General features: G+C 41.0%; 1 protein-coding gene across 3 annotated transcripts in view; it reads left to right on the plus strand.

Moving 5' to 3' along the window:
• The first annotated feature begins 5,107 nt into the window (after positions 1 to 5,107).
• WASF3 (WASP family member 3) overlaps positions 5,108 to 22,380 on the plus strand; it is a 76,136-nt gene continuing 58,863 nt past the window's right edge. For 2 of the 3 annotated variants that reach the window (XM_050897309.1, XM_050897333.1), the window contains exon 1: positions 9,101 to 9,143. The gene's annotated coding sequence lies outside the window, so the exon portion shown is untranslated. Of the gene's footprint in view, positions 5,169 to 9,100; positions 9,144 to 22,380 lie in introns of those variants that run through there. The other variant, XM_050897317.1, reaches the window with a different exon arrangement.

Below are 22,380 nucleotides of genomic sequence, written 5' to 3' on the forward strand. Positions count from 1 at the left end.
TTCCAGGAGCATATTTTTTATTGGCACCCACTATGATTTTTATAGTTCAATAAAAAAATATGGGAAATCATTTAACATAACTAACCCTTTCATCACAGCCATCTCCTTCATTATTCTTCCCTTACCCTACCTTACACCCTAGACTGCAGCTAATGTCCATTCAAAGAGGTGGGATGCTGCTGGGACATTCCAAGATCTTGAACAAGGTTGGGTTTGGCTCTGAAGTTTTGCACATCCGTGTGTCATTCCAAGTATATTCATATCTAAGGCAAATCACAGAGGTTCAAATATAAGCCAAAGCCACATGATGGTCAGATAGCTTATCTTCATGCTCTGGTTGTGTCTAACTGTCCCCCATGACTTTCCCAAAGACAAAGATGTTAGTGGAGTACAACACTGATGCATTCACTCTTTTGTGTGCTTCTATGGACGAGAAGAGAGATTTCTAAAGGCACACAGGGGAGCTAGATGATAACCTCTTGCTGAAAGTCAGTGGGACGTGGATGATTGCAGTCTGTGTTGGTAAACTTTACCCATGATACTACAAGAGAGACAGACAAATCAGATGGAGCAAGGCTATCACTAACTATTGGACATCAGGCTAGGAGCAATCAAACATAGTTATCATGAATCTTTTAATATCCATGTCTGTTTATGGGCTTGGTAGAGTGAGAAAGCAGCTAGGGACTTCCCAGAACTCAGCTGCATAAATCCTCTGACACTGAGCAAGAGTTGCTATTCCTTACCCTTTTATTTTTATCCAGGAGAGCCTATTTTTATATAGTAAGAAATTTTTTCCCCCCCTTGACATTATACCTCCGTTATGGTTGGTGGTCATAATACAAGAAGGCACAGTAGTTTAGGAAAGGACTGCTGGGTCTGTAAAAAGCATACAGCTATAGTGAATCCAGCCAGGAGAAATAAAATTTAGCTCATCCTTAGCTGATGGAAAAGTGTGTGGTATAGCACACTTTCTGAAACATTTCGCACGGTCCTGTTTGCAGAAACCCAACTCTCCTCTCCTCTCCTCTCCTCTCCTCTCCTCTCCTCTCCTCTCCTCTCCTCTCCTCTCCTCTCCTCTCCTCTCCTCTCCTCTCTCCTCTCCTCTCCTCTCCTCTCCTCTCCTCTCCTCTCCTCTCTCTGACTAGATATTCACCCTGTGGTTCTTGTTTCTCAGCTTCATCCCATTAGTCCTAGCTGTGCCCTGCATCGTACAGCTGCTAAATCAACAGTCTATCACTAACTACAGCTTTCTGTATATAATTTTTTTAATCTCTCCAGGAACTTGGAATCATGTCTTTCGTGTGTTTATTTTTATAAAGGGGGCTCGTTCAACTGACAATGCTGTAAAACCATATGTCCACTCCCGCTATAGATCACCAGTCCCTGCTTCATAGGATATACTACTACACTGCCCTACCAAAGTGTCAGAGCCAGCAAAAAAAAGAGTGCTTTGCATAGCAAATAGTTTTTATGACTTACAGTTAATGGACCTTACTATTAATTGGCAGAATTACTACTCTTGTTTCGTTGGTGAAAGTAGCTGTCTTGAAAAGTTATTAGGCTTCCTTTTGTTCTTGTTTCCCTGCATTTTTTTCTCAAGATTGATTACACAGTGCGTCTTTTAACTTATATTGAATGTTTCCTTTGAGGATTTACTTGCATCTTTGTTGCATACTTTGCTAGTCTTTCAGTATTCCAGTGATCCAGGGATATTAAAAGGAAAACAAACAAACAAAAAAGGAAAATAGTTAATAGTCTCAGGAAAATATTCCTGAAAAATATGAATAGTATGGAAATACCAATAATATTGAAAGTATGCCTTATCAAGGTTAAATAGTTTTGCATTAATGGAAAATTAATGTTTAAGGACTCTGTTAAAATCCATTAACAGAGATGTAGTAATTCATAAAGCATCTTATGTTGTGCATTGCCTGTATCTGCTAGCTATCCTAAATCAATTACCTCAGTCAAGACATGGTTCCCCTTTCTCTGGGGTGCGGCTGCGGCTGGAGGGAAAGCAATTTATTTCAAAAGCTGATTCAGCAAGAAACTCTTCAGGGGCCTATCAATGTCCCATTAATAATCAGAGATGGTGTAATGATTATTGGTGGCGTTGTAAATCATTTGCGTAACACTATTTGTTTTAACATTATTCAGCAATTTTATGTTTCCTGAAAGACAAAAAGATTTCCGTATCATGAAATATGCTCTTCAGCAGGAAGCAACCAGAGGCATAACATAGTTTAAAAATATTGTTTCTTCTTATGCCGTACCTTTTTTTTGTGACATTAACTATTCAAGAAAAGGAGGTCCTTATAAATTTGATCTAAGTCAGTGATATTGTAAGCAGATATTAAGAAAATGTCATGCTCACTTCTGCTAACTCATCTTGGCTTAGTCTCCAATAACCCTCCCTTTTCATTACCCTCTGAAGCCTGATTCTGCCTTCAAGTGAAATTAATAGGAGAAGGATCAATCCTGGACATCTCTTGGTGTGTCAGTCCAAACCTGTATCTACTGCCTTCAGAGGACTTTTCTGAAGCATGATTTCACTTAAAAATAATAATGGTTCGGACAAAAGCTGATTCAATTATTCCTTGCAGATAATTTAACCATCTTTTTTTTTTGTCTCTTAATGAAAACTCAGTACAGATTAAACGCAAATTGTTTGGCAGATTTGCCTTATTTGCAAATTCTAAGGCAAGGTCAAAACAGCAGCAATAAAGCTCTGCCTGAGTTCCCTTTTTATGAGATGTAGGTATTCTTAAAAATAGCATTAAAAATGTCATGAATACAGAGGAGAAAAATGAAAGCTGAGAAGGAATCCAAGAGCCTGGAAAGCAGCTGGAATGAAATAAATGTTCATTAATACCTTGCATCACACAGGCTACTTACTTGTATTGATGGAGCAGAAAAAAATTACTGGTAGTGATAGGTCTGTTTGAAATTAATATTTTTCAAACCTCAAGATCCCATTTTCAGCATGAAAAAAGCATCACTGAATGAGCATGAATGCAGCTGTGTTTTAACAATGCCAGGTCATTTTCCCTCCGTTTTATTTTACGGTCTCTGAAGAGTTTCCTCTTTCTTGCTGCCTATGTGTTATAGGGAAAATACTCTCCTTTTGAATAGAGAAAGACTTTCTCTCAAAACCTAGAGTCTGTTTTCCTCTTATGATTTTTGTCTTAGTGAGTCCTTATGCTGAGTAAAATGACCACTGCTTCCTTCTTTCAGGGTTATGTTACTTAATGACTTCTTTTCTGTTTGCTTTGCTAGTGATCATAAAACTGTCACCATCTGTACTTCAAAGCTGGCTTGCTGCTTTTTGCCGTGTAACCTTGAGTGATTACAGCAGTGGTTCTCAGCTGCTGCTTCTTACCATGACCGATACCAGTATCTTAATCACAAAAAATTTTTCTCAAATTAATAGCAATACTGTGTATTATTTTTTGTGAAAAGGACGTTCTTGCGAGCCCGTGTCTTTGCGGTAAGGCAAAGTGTGGATAACCAAAGCCAGTGGTACAATTGGGTTTGAGTTCAGCAAACTTTCAGTTGCCAAAGATGATTGACTCGAGATGGTGTTCAATAACCTCTGCTTTCAGCTGTGATTATTTACTGAAGTGCCCTGGGCCATTAAAGTTCGTTTGGCGATTGTTCTACCCCCCCTGCCCCCCCCCAAATCTCATTCACATGATAAAGTCCGACTTATTTTTTCTAAAGGCTTTGCAGCGAGCAACAAAAGCCCCGGTTACAGGGATAACCACAAAGGACCAAATCTCAAGCAAAGCAGGAAAGGGCACATTGTTCGGCCTGGGTCAGCAGCTGCAGCCCTCACAATGCACCCTGCCCAGCAGGGCAAAGGCCCCCGCCGCCCGCCAGCCCCCCGCCGCTGTCCCAGAAGCAAGCCCCGCTGACCCCGTCAGCGTTAGGGTGTCTGTCTGTAAAAATACGAATCTCTTTGGAGCCCGGATGACCAGAAGTTGGATTCAGTAGGAATTGGGTCGCAAGGGCAGGCAAAGGGCAAGGGTGGTGGTGGTGGATGCCCGTGGCAGTCAGGAATGAGGGCAGAGGCGCTGCGGGGGCCTCCTGCAGGCAGAAAAGGGGCCGTGGAAGTGGGTGGGTGGGTGGGTGAGAGTGCAGGCCCCATGAGCAACGTGGGGGACACAAGACGGCCCTCCTCGCTCTGAGGGACTGGGCACGGGTGTCCTGAAGCCAGGGCGCTGGGTGGGTAAGGGGCGGCCGGAGAGGTGTGAAAGGGCCACAGCAGCCCGCGCTTCGCCCCTGCGTGTGAGAGGAGAGCGCAGCCCTCAGGGAAGGGGGGATCCCTGCTCGGGAGCCGGCACCGGGGTCAGGCTGCTGACCCGCCTGTTGAGGAGCGGGGGTGAGGCCGGCCCCGCGGCGGGGCAGGGAGCAGGGCCGGTGTGGCGCCGGGGGAAGAGGCGGCTGCTCCTGAGGGGCACGTAGATCTTGGAGGGGGGGGAGACAGCCCCGCGGCGGCCAGGCGGCGGGAGCCCCAGGGCAGCCTCCACACCCCGCGGACTTCGGCGGCCGCACCGCGAGGCGGGAGCGAGGCCTGGGTTGGCGGGGGAGGGAGAGGCGGGGGCGGCCGCGCCGGTCAGCGGGAGGAAACTCCCCTCCCCCGCGCCCGGCCTCTTGCGAACCCCAGGTAGGGGCCGCTGATTGATAGCTCTCCCCGCCCTCCTGGCGTTGTCATTGGATGCTTCTGACGCCGATCAGCAATGTGCGCGGCGAAGCCCTGGCTCCCATTGGCGGGATTTGCCCCGCCCCTCTCGGCACGGGCCAAAAGGGAGGCGAGGGGGCGGGGCTTGAGGCTGGCGGGGCGGGGCGGCGGTGGGGGGCGCGGAGGCTTAGCCCGCGAAGGCGGTCGGCGGCGGCGCGGGATGGGACGGAGAGCGGCGCCAGGTGGGTGCGGGGCCGTGCTCCCGCCTCCCTCAGCCGCGGCGGAGGGCGGGCGGGCGGGCGGGCGGCGGCGCTCAGGGGGTCCGTTCCCCCCCACCCCCGGCAGCCCGGCGGGCGCCGGGAGGGGTGCTGAGGGGGAGCAGCCGCTTTTTAACGGTCTCTCGCCGCCCGCCCGCGGGGATAATCTCGCCGTTGCTCTGTGGGAGCCCCTTCAGCGCGACGGCGCCTTTCTCCTCACAGCCGCGGTGAGCGCAGCGACGGGTCTCCTGACTGTCCTCCGGCCCGGGCTGAGCTGCCCGTCCTGGGGCCCTCTCGCCTCAGCCGGGAGGAGAAGCTTTGTTTCTAGCCCTCCTGCCGGCCTCGGCCCCTCGCCAGTCCCTAGAGCCGCGGGGCGCGTTCCCCCTTTCCTCTTTCGGTCTCGGGTGGGGGTTGCGGAGCCCCCCCCCCCGCGTGGGGTCGGGGAGCAGGCCCCCGGACTTGCGGTTCTCGGGGCTGGGCGCCGTCTTCCCCGCAGCCCGGACCGGGGAAGACGGCGCCCAGCCCCGAGAACCGCAAGTCCGGGGGCCTGTTCCTCACTCGTGTTTCCCCCCCGAGTGGCCCCTGTACCAGCACGGCGGCGTGGCACCGGCAAGTCTTTTCTGATGTCCAGCGGTCTTCAAGTACTTAAAAATTGTTTTTAAGTCTTCGGCTTTGAAGGGCGCTGGGAGTCCTTGACAGCTCGGGAACTTTTAACCCCCCCCCCCCCCCCTTTTTTTTTTTGCTACTCGTGTTTTTTGCAGATTAATTGTTTTTTCCACTTAGTTCTTAAGTGAATGTGTTGCTGAGAAGGAGCTGGGAGTCTGAGTGAGTGCAGGCGTGTGAAGGCAGGGATTTATTGTAACTGCTGAATGTCTAATGCTAGCTGAAAAGCGGTTAAGAAATGCTTTATTTATTCTCTTCTCGTTTCTGATACAGTTCAGTAATCGTGGCAGATAACTAACGGGGGAAGGGCTGATAGTTTTAGGCTGAGCAACAATCTGTGAAGTGGGGCCAGTACTTGAGTGATGGGTTATTGGATGCAGTTGTGAGACTCCTTGATAGAAAATACTTCAAAGCACAAATGGTTTAGTTTCTGCGCTGTTTGTGCAGGAATAGGAAAAAGCTGTCTAGCTGTGGTTCTTTGTGCCTCTTTTGTAAACTACAGGGAATGAGGGGAAAGTATTCCTATTAGAAAAAGATGGGGGCAAATTATGAAAGCAGCCAGGAACTTCAAGAGACTTGAAATCTGAGGGTGAGAAGGAGGAGGTTGTTTTGCCTTGCCTATCATGCAAGACCGGCTTTTTTTTTTTCCTTCTTTTTAAAGCTTTACTTAGGGAATCAAAAAGTATTAAGTTTATAGGAGACAGACTGTTGTTTTGACTTTGCCTGATACAGTATTTTCCATAGTAGCTAATAGTGTGTGTGCTTTAAGAAAGGAATGAAGTAATGGAATAAGGTTGCAGTTCTTATTCTCCAGCATGCTCCCCCACACTACAGCGATCTGTAGCTCAGATGCTGGGTTGTGTGGCCTCTGACATATGGAGGTTGATGTGATACGGAATAATTACATAGACTAATACCCAAGTTGGAAACCTGTTAGATTAAAGTTACAAGTTACAATGCTTGCAAACTTAAAGATTCGAGATTAAACCCTGTATATGAGCCGTGGAACTGAGCTTTCTTAGATGTTATGTTCAGTTACAGCTTACTTTTGCCTTTAAGTTCTCATCAGAAGAAAATACACTAAGATGGAGGGACAGTTATCTGCCTACACTAAAATAAAGGCCCTAAGTCATTCTTACTCAGTAAGAATGCAGCTTTCAGTAAGTCCTGTAAGAAGGATGTTTTATCTGCAGCTTTTCAGTTGAGACCAGGACCAGACCATGTTCCCCTTGAGCAATGTGGAAGCTTGATTTATTTCCAGCTGAATTTTGGGGACGAGTTGTCCAAAGCAAACTTTTCTTATTGCTTGCTGGAGGGTTAGTTTTGTGTTTGTATTGCTAGCGGCAGTGTGAATGTAGTTATTAGGTGGTGAACACAGAGGTTGTGTTCTACATGAAATAATATATAATTGAGCCAGTCCTTTCTTCTGTTCCATGGCTATTTTCTTCAAATAAAGAAAAAATAGAAAACACTTTTTGATTAGATAGATACTGAAACAATAGTCTTGATTATACACAATAGTTACTGACATTGTATGGTCTTTGCTAATCTTCCTATTTGTCTATGGAAGTAATAAAAGATGACTTTATATGTCAGAAATAGAATAGCTTGTGCTTTAAAAAGGGGCTTTCATAGCAGGAATAAGTTATTGAGGCTTCACGTTTGATTTATATGGTACAACACATATGACATTTCATAGTTAATAGCAGCATAAACCTGCTTTGTTTTTCAGTATATGCCTTGTCTGTACAACATGCCTCAAAGGATTATGATTTTAGGAGTAGTAATATAAACTTCTTATAGACCAGCTGCTCTTTGGTGTGACTACTTTAGCTCAGGTTTATTTACTTTATTCTTCAGTGAGAAGGTACATGCCATGTATTTCTCTGAAACAATAACAGTGTCTGCAGGCAATGTTCCTGTATGGAGAAAAGAGGAAGAAAAGCCATCGAGTGACAGATGATAGGAATTATTTTGAAGTTTCTTATATACAGTGATTAGCATGACAGGACTTCTAAAAACCAAACCAAACTAGAGCAGATGCTTTGGTGAAGAATCCCAGAAGAGCTGATGGTAGCTGAGTGTTTAAGTCACTATGTTAGTGTCACCTGGACAGTGAATTAGCTTTCATGCCTTTGCAAGTCTTCCCGTTTTGATTAAACTTCCTGCATGGACAGTTACATCTTGGTGTAATTTGTAGTAATTGGAGTGGGAAAGAGCCTTGAGAGGACTGCATGGAGGACTCATGATGTAAAAAGATAAATACATACAGTTAAATCTTTGTTCTTTCAAGCCCTCCCATAGCACTGTCTTCCAGAGCTCTCTTGACTGCTTTTAGCGAGGAATGAGCAAGAAATGTTGCAGTTAATTGCAGTCTGCTCTTGCCGGCCTGTCTTTAGTTGGTGTGTACTTGATATGGTCTTGTAACTGAGCTTGAGTCTGATACAGGTTGTGTAATACAGCACTTTTTGGCCTTTTTACTTCAGTGGTGATGTATTGGTTTCTTCCTGATTCATGTGTGGCTCCAATTAAGATTTTTGGACTTCTTGTGGTCGTTACTGTGACTTCTTTTTATTTTATTTTTGCTTGCATAGGATATTGAGCTACAGGCTGTGTATCAGGTGAATTGCACTACTAGCATAAGTTACTGACCAGGCTATGTGTGTCTAGTGGGTTATAATACTAAGTTTTGCGAATTACCTCAATAGCAGAAAGATATTAATTTACAGTACTGATGGGGAGAAGTTGCTTTTATCAGGCTCATTTCTTAGTTCTCTAATCTTAAAGCCATTCAGTATATGAAGATCATTAATAGGATCAGATTACAAATACATGTCTTCCAGCGTTATATACAACTGTACGTTGCCTTCAGAAGCTTCCTTGTATAAGGAATACTACGGGTCACAGATTGTAACTGCTTATTCTCTTAAAAGAACAGATAGAGAAAGAGGTAGAGGGTGAGTATTAACTTCTCCATACGGAAGACTCACAGAATACCTGTAATGTAAGAAAATCAGTTACTCAACTAAGAATTAAATTGAGGCATCTTAGCCTTAGATCTGTAGCTGAACTGCTATAGCACTTACATTCTCTCCTGAGAACTTAGTCTGCCTTTAGTGGTAATGATGAAAATAACCTGAAGTTCCACCAGATTTATTTTTTCAACTTTAACCTGTGAGTGCTTTCCTTCACACTTACTGTTACTTACATCTGACTGTTCAGATGAGTTGTAAAAGCTGTTGAAATGTTGCACTGGGGTGTTTTTTTAACTCGAAAAGCACTGTTGTTTTTCACCCCTCTTTTGAAAACTCAGATAACTGAAATATTTTTAGCTGCTGATAGATGTCATTTCTTTTTCCTTTGCCAAAAGGGGAAGCAAAACATTTGGGAAGAAGTTAAGAAATTTGTGTGTAGAAACAGCTGGAGATCAAAGTCTTTGTGCTCATTTAGGCTGTAAACTAGGGGCTTATCTTGTTTGATTTCTTTATTTTTGGCAGGTGGGATAGCTGGAGAATTTTTGTTGAAGGCTTGTTCATATGGTAAGCATTTGTTGGATTTGCTTGTTTGTTTTTTTAAAAACAAGTCCAAATTTATTTGTGTTAGGGATTTATAGGTGTTCTGAATTTCAACACACTGCAAATTAGTTTTTCCTTTCACATACTGAAATACTCTGCCATTAAACTAATAGTGTTTTCTGGGTCTAGAATTTATCACTGTATGTGTTTGGGATTTTTTTTTTTTGGTGGACCTCTCCATTTAGCAGAATTTTACTTTTTTTTCAAGATTCTTGGAGCTCCTTCCTACCTGTTGGTTACAAATATCACCTCTTTTTTCTTATAGAGGTTTGGTAGCCAAATACAGTGATAGGGGACAATGTGTGTTTCTATTAAGCGTAGAACATCTTTATGCCAAATTTATTTAGTTTTTGAATATTCATTATACTCATGCCACTCAAAGGTATGCTTCAACACTGAATTAATAATCTTTTGTATTTTAAAATATATATTTTAGAAGCAGAAAAATTGAGCATTGTTCAGGTTGAACTTGATTGATGTTTGTGTTTGTTTTAAACACAGACATCAGTCTAAACCAAAAACAATAGAGGAAAATATTTCCCCATCATTTGTATACTATCAAACAGATTATACTTAATGTGGAGGTTTTCTTCTAAACATTCATAACTGCAAAGCTCCTTGCAAGAGTGTTTTGGTAAGAAGTACTGGAAAGAACTGACACAGACAATTGAGTGCTGAGTTAGAGAATTGGCTAAGCATTAGTGAACATAATAACATAACTAAAATAAGTGTCTTGGACATGGCTGGCATGCAGATATTTTTGCTTTAGTTTTTGAATTAATCTTGCATTCTGTAGATACTTAGGTTTTATAATAGTCTTCAGAATATGATGCAACCTTTAAAATGCTGGTAAGTGACATAGATAAAGTATGTATAGATATCAGTGGTAATTTGAATCTGCTCAGAGTTTGTATTTTACAGTCATCATAATTGATATAAATAGAAGTAGTCTATGCTAAGGCAGTTGTAACTTCCATTAATCTGTCAAAACCAGAATTTTTGGTTGACTTAAATGTATTTTTCTCCAGGACAAGAAAAAATGAGGTTTTCAAATGTTGTGCACAGAATTACAGCCTGGCATCTTTTCTCTCTAGTTCCATAAATCAAAACTCTTATTTCACTGTTTCTTTGGCACGAGGTTTTATTGCACTTCCCTGTTGTTGAAATCTGCCCACTACAGAAACTGCAGAATAATTTCTTGTGGTAAAACTCTATCAAGCATTGTTCATTTACACAGCAGTATGTACGGATAAATTCACATTGATGAAAAACATTTATCATTATTAATTTTGAGTGAGACAGACTTTTTGGAGGCTTATGCAGTGGTTAAGTTTCTTCCTGTGCTGGTGTAAAAGCATAGTTAAGGTTTGTTTGGCTGTTGTAACTATGCATTAAAGTGTTTTTGGGGTGTTTTTTTGGTACCTGAATATGCACTTGCTTTAGAGTTCTGTATATATTATGGTGATTCTCAAGTCCTCTGTCAGCCTTGTGTTTGCTGACAGAACTTCAAAATTGGGAAGGAAAGTTTAAATTATAAACAGTGAAAATACTGTTTAATGCATGATCTAAATGAAATTGATAAAAAAATTCTTCAACTTTCTAGAAATTACAATTTTTTGGACATTTGAAATTTTACATAAGCCTGTTATTTGATACTTTTAATTAGGTGAAGAATGCTGAAATACTTTGCTGTCATTCAGAATTTTCTAACTGTTTTCCATTGAGATTTTCTTGAAATTGGCTCCTTCAGCCTTTCTAAGGTAATGTTGTCATGTTTTCAGGTGCCTGGCTTGTCTATGAGCACATGTAACTTTTATGTATATTTAAGCTGTTTGCTGAACAGTTAAACATTAAAACAGGATGCTGTTCGGGCTGGCGCTGTGCTAGTAAGGTGTAGAGGCTACTGCATCTTGTTGAGTTGAAGTGCTCTGGTTGGATGGCCACGCTCAAAGGCTGCTGCATGTATTTTCCTGTTGGGTTACCTGAGTGAAAGCCCTAATTTTTTAGGGGCATGTCTCTTAATACTGAACACTTACTGTCTTACTGTTAATATGTTAGATTCCTCATTCAAGAAACACTTGTATCTCCTTGTTAGGAATTGGGATGATGTTATATTTTTCTTGTAATTCTTGTGTCTTTCTGTAATTTGCTACTTCTCGTATTTGTCTGTGTTCTTCTTTAGTGTCTTGTCCTCTCAGTTACTGGGTAATTAGTTGTAGTTACTCAGCATACAGTAATATTCTGGACTAAATTAGGGTGCTTTCTTCATGATTTACGAAGCCTGTTTGATGGTCTTAATGTGTTGGTAGATTATGAAGGCAGAGGTTGTTGATGGAATGAAATATACCAGCAGTTTTGGGCTCCACAATATAAGAAGGATACAAAAATACTAGAGTGTTTCCAAAGGAGGGCAACAAAGATGGTGAAAGGACTAGAGGGCATGACTTATGAGGAGCAGCTGAAGATACTAGGTTTGTTCAGCTTGGAGAAGAGGGTACTGAGGGGTGACCTCATCACTGTCTACAGCTTCCTCATGAGGGGGAGTTGAAAGGGAGGTGCTGATCTTGTCTCTCTGGTGTCTAGTGATGGGGCACGAGGGATTGACTTAGAGCTGCATCAGGGGAAGTTCAGATTGGCTATTAGGAAAAAGTTCTTCACTGAGAGTGGTGGTGAAGCACTGGAACAAGCTGCCCAGGGAAGTGGTCATGGCCCCAAGCCAGTCAGGGTTCAAGAAGTGTTTGGACAATGCGCTTAGGTATCTGATTTAACTTTTAGGCTGCCCTGTGTGGAGTCAGGAGTTGGACTTGATGATCCTCATGGGTCCCTTCCAACTCAGGATATTCTATGATAACATGAAAGGTATAATGTAATAGTATTTTAGAGGCCTTAGAGGACTTGAGTTTCACCAACTGTTTAGAAGATAGCATATGCAAAAATATTTCCTTTTATTGTTTATATATTCATAGAAACTAAAAGTGAACAAAGCACCTCATCAGTGAAGACTGAAAAGCGTGTATAATCTCAGGAAAAAAATGTTTTATTCAAGTCTAGTTGCCAGGGCAAAGAGAACATAATGTTAAGGCTGTGTGTAAAGGACAGTGAGTATAAGTTGGGAATTACTGGAGCTCTGCCATGTTTATAGGTGGAGAACGTTATATAAAATGTGACCATCAGGACTTCCTTCCATGTACTGGTTAACCAGTTATCTGCTTGTCACTTGCTGCAGAGTGAGATACCATTGACAGGGCTGTTAGTAGGGGCTGGGTTTCAGTTTGAATCTGGGGGTGAAATTTGTTCCAGTGCTGATGACTGTAATGGCCAGCTGAGTTTGAGTATTCCCTTATTTGAGGCTTTATAGTTAATGTATGCAGTCATAGCTGATGTATGCAGCTGTTGCCCACTCCTTCCTCTCCAGTAGCTTTTTCTTGTGGCCTAGTACTGCTGTTCTTGTTACAGTGCCTTCCTTTGAAGGTTAGAAAGGGCTACCTTGTCTTTTCTGTTTTGTGCTTCTGATGTCCTGTAAGGTAAGGACAGTGGTGTTTGGGTCATTGTTGTACACCTGAACCGAGAGGCCGGTTAGAGCAAGTGAGCAGTATATAACCCTTGGATCCATAATTCGCTTCATGAAAAAAGGTTGGCAAAGGTGTAAACAGATTCTCTTCTGCATTCCTGTGACTTGGAGAATTAAATGGCATTGGGACACATACTTCCGTCATAGCCAGAGACCTTAGTTCTTCAGCTGATGGATCCCAGGTTTCTTGTGCATCTTCATAGTGGCAACCACTTTGCTTGTAACAAGTAATAGTGGGAGAGCTTGTGTATGTAATGAGTGACAGGCGCAATATAACAAGACATGTTAACAGTATTCCAGCAAATGTTGGAATTGAGTTCTTGATGTTTGTTTTGAAACCCCATAGTGGAAAAGGTCAGTATTCCATGATGCCAAGGAAAACCATTCATCTGCTGTGGACTTGGTTTTGTCCTAACAGAGCAACAGGCAGCTGTGGGACTAGTGTGCTACAAGACAAGGCCTGGGAAGCTTGTTTTATTTTGAAACTTCAAACAGCCTTTGGAAACACTTCTTTGAGAAGTTTTTCAGCCTCATTACATGTGAAAGAAGAAATGAAGTTTGAACTTCTGAATTAGAAGAGGGGCTTTATTGAAAATGTGGCTTTTTAGTTCTTTCTTCTACAGCAGTTAGAGTGTGCTGCTGCGTTTTCTATAGAATGTTGAAATTCTCTGGAACTCATATCAGCACAAGTTTATTGTAGAGTTATTTTCTGGGAAAGTACTGTTTTTCTTTTTAAAGCTTGGCTGCTGCTTTGAATGCTTAAACAGCTTGAAAATGCAAACATGGAGGAGATAACACATCACTTCAAATGAAAGCCTACGTTTGATTTTATGCTGAATTTGAAGACACTCTCATACATATATTACTGGTTTTTTGCACACAGTTTGAATGTTGAAGTTTCTTCTAACCTCTGCCTGCCAACTCAGGAGCTGGAGTGGGGCTGCAGTTAACTCTAAGTCGTATTTAAAGAGGATGTCTTGGTACAGTTATGCAAGTGGTTTGGTTACAGTTTCAGGTTATCTAACTGTGTAGTACGAGAAGGGTATTTGCCAGGCTATGCTAGACAAGCAGATGTGCAAGCCACGTGCTTTCTATCCACCCTTCTTTTTGCAGAAAGAACCAGGAACTAGCGTTTCAGCAGCTTCATTTTTTTTTTTCTAGATGGAGGGCATCCTGTCTCCTTCAACTCAGTCAGCTTGCTTCTCTTGACGCTCTCCATTCTTCAAATCCTACAGGTCTTGTACATCTCCACTGTATCAATCACTTTATAGCAAGTAAAGAGTTGTAGAGCTTGTACATGGCAAGCGTGAAATACCTGAATGTTGAAGTGACGAGGTACAAATGCCTTCAAGAGGAGTGTCTGAGAATGCACTGAGGTATAGTCTTCCAGCCTTCAAATGAAATATAGCTATTATAACATTTGCCTCTGTCATCACACACTGCTCATACTCTTGTAGACTATCTTGAAATTTGAAGCATCCTTTGTTTCAGGGTGGGTAATTCTACACAAGTGCGTAGAATAGATTAGGAGCAACACCTAGTTACAGCTCAAGCTAGTAATGCTGTAAAGACAGACCTTCATGTCTAGTTGCTGAATTTCTGTGCTGGATTTGCACTGCTAATGACAGGAAAAGCTTCCGTGTTGGTGGACTAATAAGCAGTTGGGTTTTTAACCTTAAGGATTTTTATTAGCCTGAAATAGCTACATCTGAAATACTACTGTAAGATCATTGGGATTCTGACCTTATTTTTCTAAAATATTTGCTATCCTACTGGAGAAGGTACATGCTTTGCAATAATGTTGTTCTGGTTGCCATACTAACAATTCTGAGGGCCTCTAAGCTTGCATGGATCTGCAGCTTGCTGTTGTGTAGATTATATTCTTCTTTGTCACTGAGCTGGCTGAAGTGTTGTCTGACTAGTTGGCTTGATGTTGGAGCAGGTTTAGCAGCCTTCAGGAATTTCTGTTTCTTGGAGAGTGATGGCAAGGTTCTGTTCAGTGGGATTTATAAGTCTATTTGCAAAAACTGCTGGGAAGTGGCAAGTAAAACTCCACGATTGGGGAAAATTCCAGAACTTCTGTTGTCTTGGATGCTTCAAGTCAACTAAATATTTTATGTTACTTAGTAAATTGGTCCAGTTACTATTTCTGTGAGTTACTAATTAATGAAGGATGAAGTCAAATATTGTAGCAGATAGAACCCTTGTCTTAAAATTGTGGTTTTCTGAAATGTACAGAAATAAGTCTTATGCAGTATATAGTCCAATTTGCATGTTTCTATTACCTGTTCTGTTTCTTAATCTGAAACTATTGAGGCAGCAGTGAAATAACCACCTTTATTGGGCAGGTAGTATTTTTGCTGCCTGTGACAACAGCAGCTGAAACCTCAAATCCATCTCCTTCTCTCCCTGTCCTATGTTTTAAGATGAAGCAGTTCATGTTCTGTGTGTGCTACTTCCTCATTTGAATTTTCTGTTCTACTTCCTCCTGCTGCAGACTTTTCCTATGCGTTTCTTCTGAAGTCGTCTTTTACTTCCCTTTCAAACTCTCTCTTTTATATCCTAATATTCCCCGTAAGAAAGAAATGCATTGTGATGAACTTCTGCTTTGTGTCATTTCTGGTAAAACCCACAGATGCCTTTTTTTTTTTGAGTGAAATGCTTGGAGATGTAAAAAAACCAAACCACAACAAAAACCTTCCCACTGCCACATTCATCCCCAAAGAAACTTAAAATGGAGGGAAGTAGATGCAAGACATGAAATGTAAACCCCTGCCAAATGTAAACCCTTCTTCCCTCAACTGAGTGAACTGCCTACTATCAGATTTCTTTAAGCCACAGAATGTTATTTTTGGCAGGAACATCAGAAAGAGTATTCTTTCTTTTAAACAGTTGTTGTTTGGAAAACAAGCATATGTCTGGCATCATCATGGATTTCTAAAAGAGGAAAAAGTGATTTTATTTTCAAAACATGTAGTAAAACTGTATTTTCAGCAGAATCAAATGTTAAAATGCTTTTGGAAGCTTAAATTTAATGGTGTGTCCTTACAGTTGGTTGTCAAGGTTGAAACAACAAGCATGATTAGCCCTTAAGCTGCTAAATGCTAATCATAGATTGGCAAGAGTTTTCTGCAGCCAAGTTACCGGGCTCCAGAGAAACACAGACAGGCAGCCTGTAGGATTTCTTTGAAGTTTTTCGAAGCTAAACTTAAATGTTGAGGTTCAGATATAAATAAATAAGGCTTCATTTTATGCTTATGGTAACTGTGATGTTAACTGTAAGATTATAAATATGTAGTTTGAGTATCCCCACTCTTGTTCATCTTGGTAGAATTATGGCTGTTAATGCCTTTGAATATGAAGCATTAGAAAATACATTGAAGTGAGTTTTGTGAACCTAAGGGATGACAGTCTAAACAGTGAACAGCTTTGATTTGTTGGTCAAAGATAACTTTCTTTATGCCTCATTACAGAACAATAAATACAGCATGGAACAGTCCCAGTTACCCAAAGAGGTTCGTCTAGGTTTATTCAATTACAGGGATAGGCTAAGAATGGTGAAAAATCATGTGCTTTAGCACTGAGTGGGAAACATTAGGGGGACTTAACTGTGAGGGTAGGAAGTATGGGTGTTGAATCTAGAGGAATAAAACTAGTGAATTTAATTGAGGGTTACTGAAAGTTATTATATTCTCTTTAAGATGTTCAACCTGATATTTTAGAACTAAAATATATGGAGGAAAGCTTGAAACAAAAGCTTGTCTGAAATACAAAGCTTGAAGGACAAGTGTTCTTTTGTCGGAAGTGTATTTCTGAGTCTTCTAAATCCACTTTGGACAAAATACTAAAATAAATGTAACTGTAGGAAAGATAAGACTGTAGATATAATTAAATTCCACTGTGGGTTAGTTAATTTGCATAATATTAGTAGTGTACTATAAAATATGCCTTCTATGCTTTTTTTGCTCATTTCTGCAGGTGTGTAATGAGGTGTTGATCCTCTTTTCTGGTTCAAAGCATGCAGGACTTACTGATTTAAATCAAATTCTTATTGAGTGTTAAGAATAAGCTTGGCCAAAGTGGGAAGCCTGAGTATTACATTTTTCTGTAGACTTGAAACAACTTCTGGTGAGTCTGAATAGAAAAGAACGTGACCTATGGAACAGCTGGCCCATAAGGATGCAGTAGCTGCAGGTACCCTGTCCTCCCCTTCCACCTTAAACAAAGAATGTTAGTTGTGAACTGTTTATGTAAGATTGGGATTTACAGCAGTTTTATCCAGGAACAGATACTGATACGCTAAAGGCTTAGGAGAAGGTAAAGTTCTCTTCCTTATTAATGTGTAGTCTCTGCCAGATAGATTCTTGGTAGCCAAGAAGAGGCTTTCTAAATCTCTCAACTGATCTAGTAATAGTTTTCACCTACTCTTTATTTATTTTTTACCTTTTGTTCCTAATGCACAGATACATTGCTTCAGAGCTGATTGTGCTTGGGGATGAAAATTATTTACTGTTGATAGTATAATATCACTTCCAGCCATTAAATCAGTGTTCCTCTGTTATGCAGAAAGAGATGGCAAAGAATGTAAATTGCAAAGGGGCATGAAATCGGAACACATGCCTCTTGTGTGTTCTCATGTGCTTTTGTTTGAATTCTGGCTAATCCCTTTTATTTTGCTTTTTATTTCTTCAGAAGTGCATCTGGTACAAGATTTAATGTTAAACTTTTTTCTTATAAGTCTATTTACTATTTAATAAAAAACTAGAATGTAGTAGAGAAATATTTATCATCTGTATTGTAACTGTACAAGAACTTGGAAAGTTTAGTCTTAGTTTAGGCCTAGTTAGTTGTATCTTAGTTTACTGGACTTGGCTTAAAAAAAGTGCCATAATCCCTCTAGAGGGAAAGGAGGGTTGTGCTAGGGAGGAGAGGTCTTGTATTTGTGGGACTAGGTATTGTGTGGCTTCCCATTGCTGGTGCAGTATCACTCTGTGTAATAGTCTGTTTGGGTTTAAATTTCCCAAGAACAAGTCCTAATTCTTCTTCAGGCAAGTTAATTTTTCAAAGAGCAAGAAGCTGGTACGGGAAGAGAGTGTTCTGCTGATACCTGAAGTCCCATTAACCTGTTGCCCAAATTTTATGCAATATTGTGGTGGTACTTGTTATTACTCAAATGATGTTGTCCATTACTAGTTGTTAATTACTTGAATAAAAGCAGAAAAAGAGTGACTGACTTGAAGTGATCAGATGCAGAGAGTCTGATGGAGAAGGGTTTTTGAGATTAAAATTCCACTTAATTGTACAATCCAAAGTAATGTGTTTTTTGCACAAAATCAGTGAGTTATTTGCCTGAACAATCCAGCAAAACGTTACCAGTGGAGGATTGGTGCTGGTGTGTGGTTGGACTTTTTATTCTACTTTTTGTTTTGCTTTGTTTAGGGGAGGACATTGCTATTTTCACAGGAGTAAGATTATATCTAGAAACCTGTCTTGATCCAAGTTGTAAAATCTTAAGCCCCAGTCTTTCAGTGGGCCACATGAGGGCAAAGATCATTGTGTGGATACCAGTTATTGTTACTGTGACTTTTTATTGGGAGAATACCCTCTCGCAGTGACTGCCTACTTGGTCCTGATGGTTGATTATTTGTTTATTTTTTTAAGCACTTGAACATGGGCTTGTCCTAATAATAGCTTAAGTTGTCTACTTTAAAGTTGCAAGAGTCCCTTTTAAAGTAGTAGTTCTGGTGCAGAACATTTAGTTATTTACATGTTAACCTGATAATAGGCTACTCCTAAATAAAAGCCTTTCTCAAGGACAGGGCATCTCTACTATTGTCATGCTTGAAAATGAGGTAGGTGGAAGGTTTTGTTCCCTTTGGTTTTCTTCTGTGTATGCCAGCAGCATGGCTAAATCTCACTTTCTGGTAGTCTTGACTTCAAAAAAAAAAAAAAAAAAAAAAAAGACATCAAGGATATAGTTAGTTGACTGGTGAAACTTAGGCATATTTAAATGCCAGTTTTACGTTTCCATTGGTGTGAATGTCCCAAACACATAAGGATAACAAAGTTAAAACTTACTGAGTATCTGCAGTTCTGAGATCTGAGCTTGGATCTTCCATGTGTGTCAAAAGAGGAGAGAAAATCATTAATGAAACCTGGTTTGAAATGTTTTGATTTTTCTAAAGTAGACCTGCATGGAGGGAGTAAAACTGGTGAGACAGGAAGTGTGTTGCCAGTAGTTTATGGAAATGCCACCTTATGCTGCTAGTTAATGGAATATACCATTATTTCTGCAGCCAGTAAGTTCTGAAAACATAGGATCTTAAAAGTGTTAATAGGGGCAATAACCTCTTTAAAAAAAAAAAGTGTGATTCCCATGGTAATCTGCAACAAGAGTTGCTAAAATAAGAAAGCCAGTATGCATCTGTACTGTGCTGAAAGAAAAATTGTATTATGTGGGATCAGGTGATACTTTTAAGTGGTTCCTCATAAAGGAGGCTTTGAACCACCCCCCCCAACAACAACAACAATAAAAACCCCAAAACAAACGAGGTTCCATGCCTTCTTGGATGATCTGTTTTAGTTTGTTGTACTTGATGCAGAATTTGCCAGGAATTTTGTAACCTGTAATAACATGAGTGGTCAGCTCAGATGATTGTGGTGCTTATACCACCTCACTACATATTGGTCATAGAGGTCACCTATGAAGAGCTACATGAGCATTTCAAACCAAGGTCACTTATGGTAGTAGAGAGATAAGGCATCAAATTCTCAATCTGATGTGGCTTTACTTGCTAGCTTCCACACACCTGCAGTGCATGTGCTTGTGTTCTTTGAGCAAAAGCTTAACACACTGAATATCAGTAGTTCTCAAACTTTTAATTGAACCTCCCTTTTTGGTAATAGTTTGTTCCTCTACTGCTTTTTTGCCGGCACCAAGCAGCTGTTAAATGAAGAGGGAAAGAGGAAGCAATGTGTCACGGCTGTGTGGCTCTGGCCTTGTCCTCTGGGAAGTGGAGCTGAAGCCCCAAAGTGGTGTGCGGTTTCTGCTTTCCTGCATGGAGGTGGGAAGAGGTGGATTTGAAGCTGTGCCAGATTCCCTGCTGTCCCTTCTCTCTTTCTTCCCATCCCAGAGCAGAGTGGTCAGTAATAACCAAAATATCTGGTTGCTTCCATTCCCGAGCGTAAGCCACACATTACTTTGGAGCTGTCAGCTGCTGCCTGGGCAGGCATGGTATTGCCTTGGGATGTGGCATGCTTCCTTTCCTGTGATATGTTCTGTGCCTCCACTCCTGTCTACATAGTGTTAAAGAGAATAGCTTTTGCTCTTCAAATGGGAAAAAAAAAAAAACCAAACCAACAAAAAACCCCGACTACCATGGATTTCTTGGCAGCCCATGCCTTTCAGCAACCAGTTGCCACTGTTTCAAAACATTTAAGATCTGGGTTTTTTTTTCCACAGTCAAGATATTTTGCATCTTACATGATGTAAATCTGTATTTAATTCTTTGAAATAATCTACATTATATGTAGTTTTCAAAATCTTCAATAAAGGAAGGCAAAGGGAGCAGGACTTGAAAATGTATTTGAAATGGGTATTTTATGGTTGTTGGAAGACTGAGGAAGGGACACAGGCAAGAAACTGAGAGAGAATAGGATGACATACCTGCAATCACAGTTGGTGAATTATGGTATAATTATCACCAATCAATTATGAAGTATTAAGAGAGATCTGGGATGTATGTATATACATACAGCATTGTATGTATTAAGAAATTTAGGTTTTTTTAGACTTGGTTATCAGATCAAGATTTTTTCATTGTTTCAAAACCTCTTCATGGAAATTACTTTTGTAAGATGCTGCATTTGTGGCAGCTAGCTGCCTCCCCCCCCCCCCCCCCCCCAATAGAAAATACTAAATATGGATGTGAAAATGATACTGAAGTAATCTGAAGAATAGGATTTATTGAATTTGTGAGAATATTTAGTGGGAACAGGCAAATCTGATCTCTTGAGTTAGTATCAACTGCTTGGTGTTGAGTCTGATGGTAAAGCATAACCTGGATGGGTTATGCGATTAGGATAATGAAGTTCGTACTTTTCCTTACCCATATTAGACAGTGTGAAGTAAAAGTAGTTTTAAAATTCCCCTTTATGAAAGCAGGTCTTAATTAGAACTGTAAAAAATCTCATGGTAACAGCAGGCATGATGGCTTTAAGCCACTTCAACCTTCTTTTCGAAACAAAAAGTGGACTTTATTTCACATACTTCTGGATTTCTGTGATTTGTTTGATCTTCCTAAACTGCTAAGCTCCTCTACATTGAACGAGATTTGAGGTCACAAATCCATGCAAAACTGCTTTAGTTTAACTGGCTTATAAATAAAAGTGTTAGTAACACAAAAAAGACCCAAAAGAAACAAACAAAACCGCCTGTCTCATCTGGCCCTTTAAAACCAGGAGGGGGGGAGGGGGGAGGATGACCCTTGAGAAATTGGGATAAACTTGAACCATGTAGTTAATACTAGAGTATGCTAATCTCTTTCAAGAATAGCTCTCCAGCTGGAGTGTAAAATGGAATAATTAAATACATAATTTTCACCTGTTAAGTGCTTTCATTTCTCTCCCTCCCTTCTCACCCTCCTTATTTCTTTACAATGTAATGTCCTCAACTGAACCTCATAGGTCAACTGTAAGGAGTCACTAACTGTTTAATTCCGTTGAGTTTTAATTTTATAAATGGTGGCTCTTTAGTGATTAATCTGTGTGATACCTATGTCTGTCTAAATTTAAATGCTTTTTGAGACTTTCAAATTGGGGAAACCCCACACTTTTCACAAATATTTTCCAGTCTGTGTCCCACTGAACCTTTATAAAAGTTTTGTGTAGAGAGATATGTATCTATAGACATGAAAGGCTTTATAAATAGTGAGAACTAAACCGCAATAGTATATATATCTACATGCATACCTAAGTATGTACATGAGAGAACTGTTTATTAGAATAGAATATTTCAGTTGCAAGGGACCTACAATGATCATTTAGTCCAACTGCATGACTACTTCAGGGCTGACCAGAAGTTAAAGCATGTTATTAAAGGCAAAGTCCAAATGCCTCTTAAATACTGACAGGCTTGGGGCATTGACCACCTCTCTAGGAAGCCTGTTCCAGTGTCTGACCACCCTCTTGGTAAAGAAATGCTTCCTAATGTCCAGTCCGAACCTTCCCTGACACAGCTTTGAACCATTCCCATGTGTCCTAACACTGGGTACCAGGGAGAAGAGATCAGCACCTCCCCCTCCACTTCCCCTCCTCAGGAAGCTGTAGAGAGCAATGAGGTCGCCCCTCAGCCTCCTTTTCTCCAAACTAGACAAGCCCAAAGTCCTTAGCTGCTCCTCATAGGACATGCCTTCCAGCCCTTTCACCAGCTTTGTTGCCCTCCTCTGGACGCATTCGAGTACCTTAATAGTCTTTTTAAATTGAGGGGTCCAGAACTGCACACAGTATTCAAGGTAGCGGCCGCACCAGCACTGAATACAGCGGGATAATCACCTCTTTTAACTGGCTGGTTATACTGTGTTTGATGCACCCCGGGATGCGGTTTGCCCTCTTGGCTGGCAGGGCATGCTG

This window comes from Gymnogyps californianus, chromosome 1 (assembly GCF_018139145.2).
Source record: "Gymnogyps californianus isolate 813 chromosome 1, ASM1813914v2, whole genome shotgun sequence".
NCBI classification, from domain to species: domain Eukaryota; kingdom Metazoa; phylum Chordata; class Aves; order Accipitriformes; family Cathartidae; genus Gymnogyps; species Gymnogyps californianus.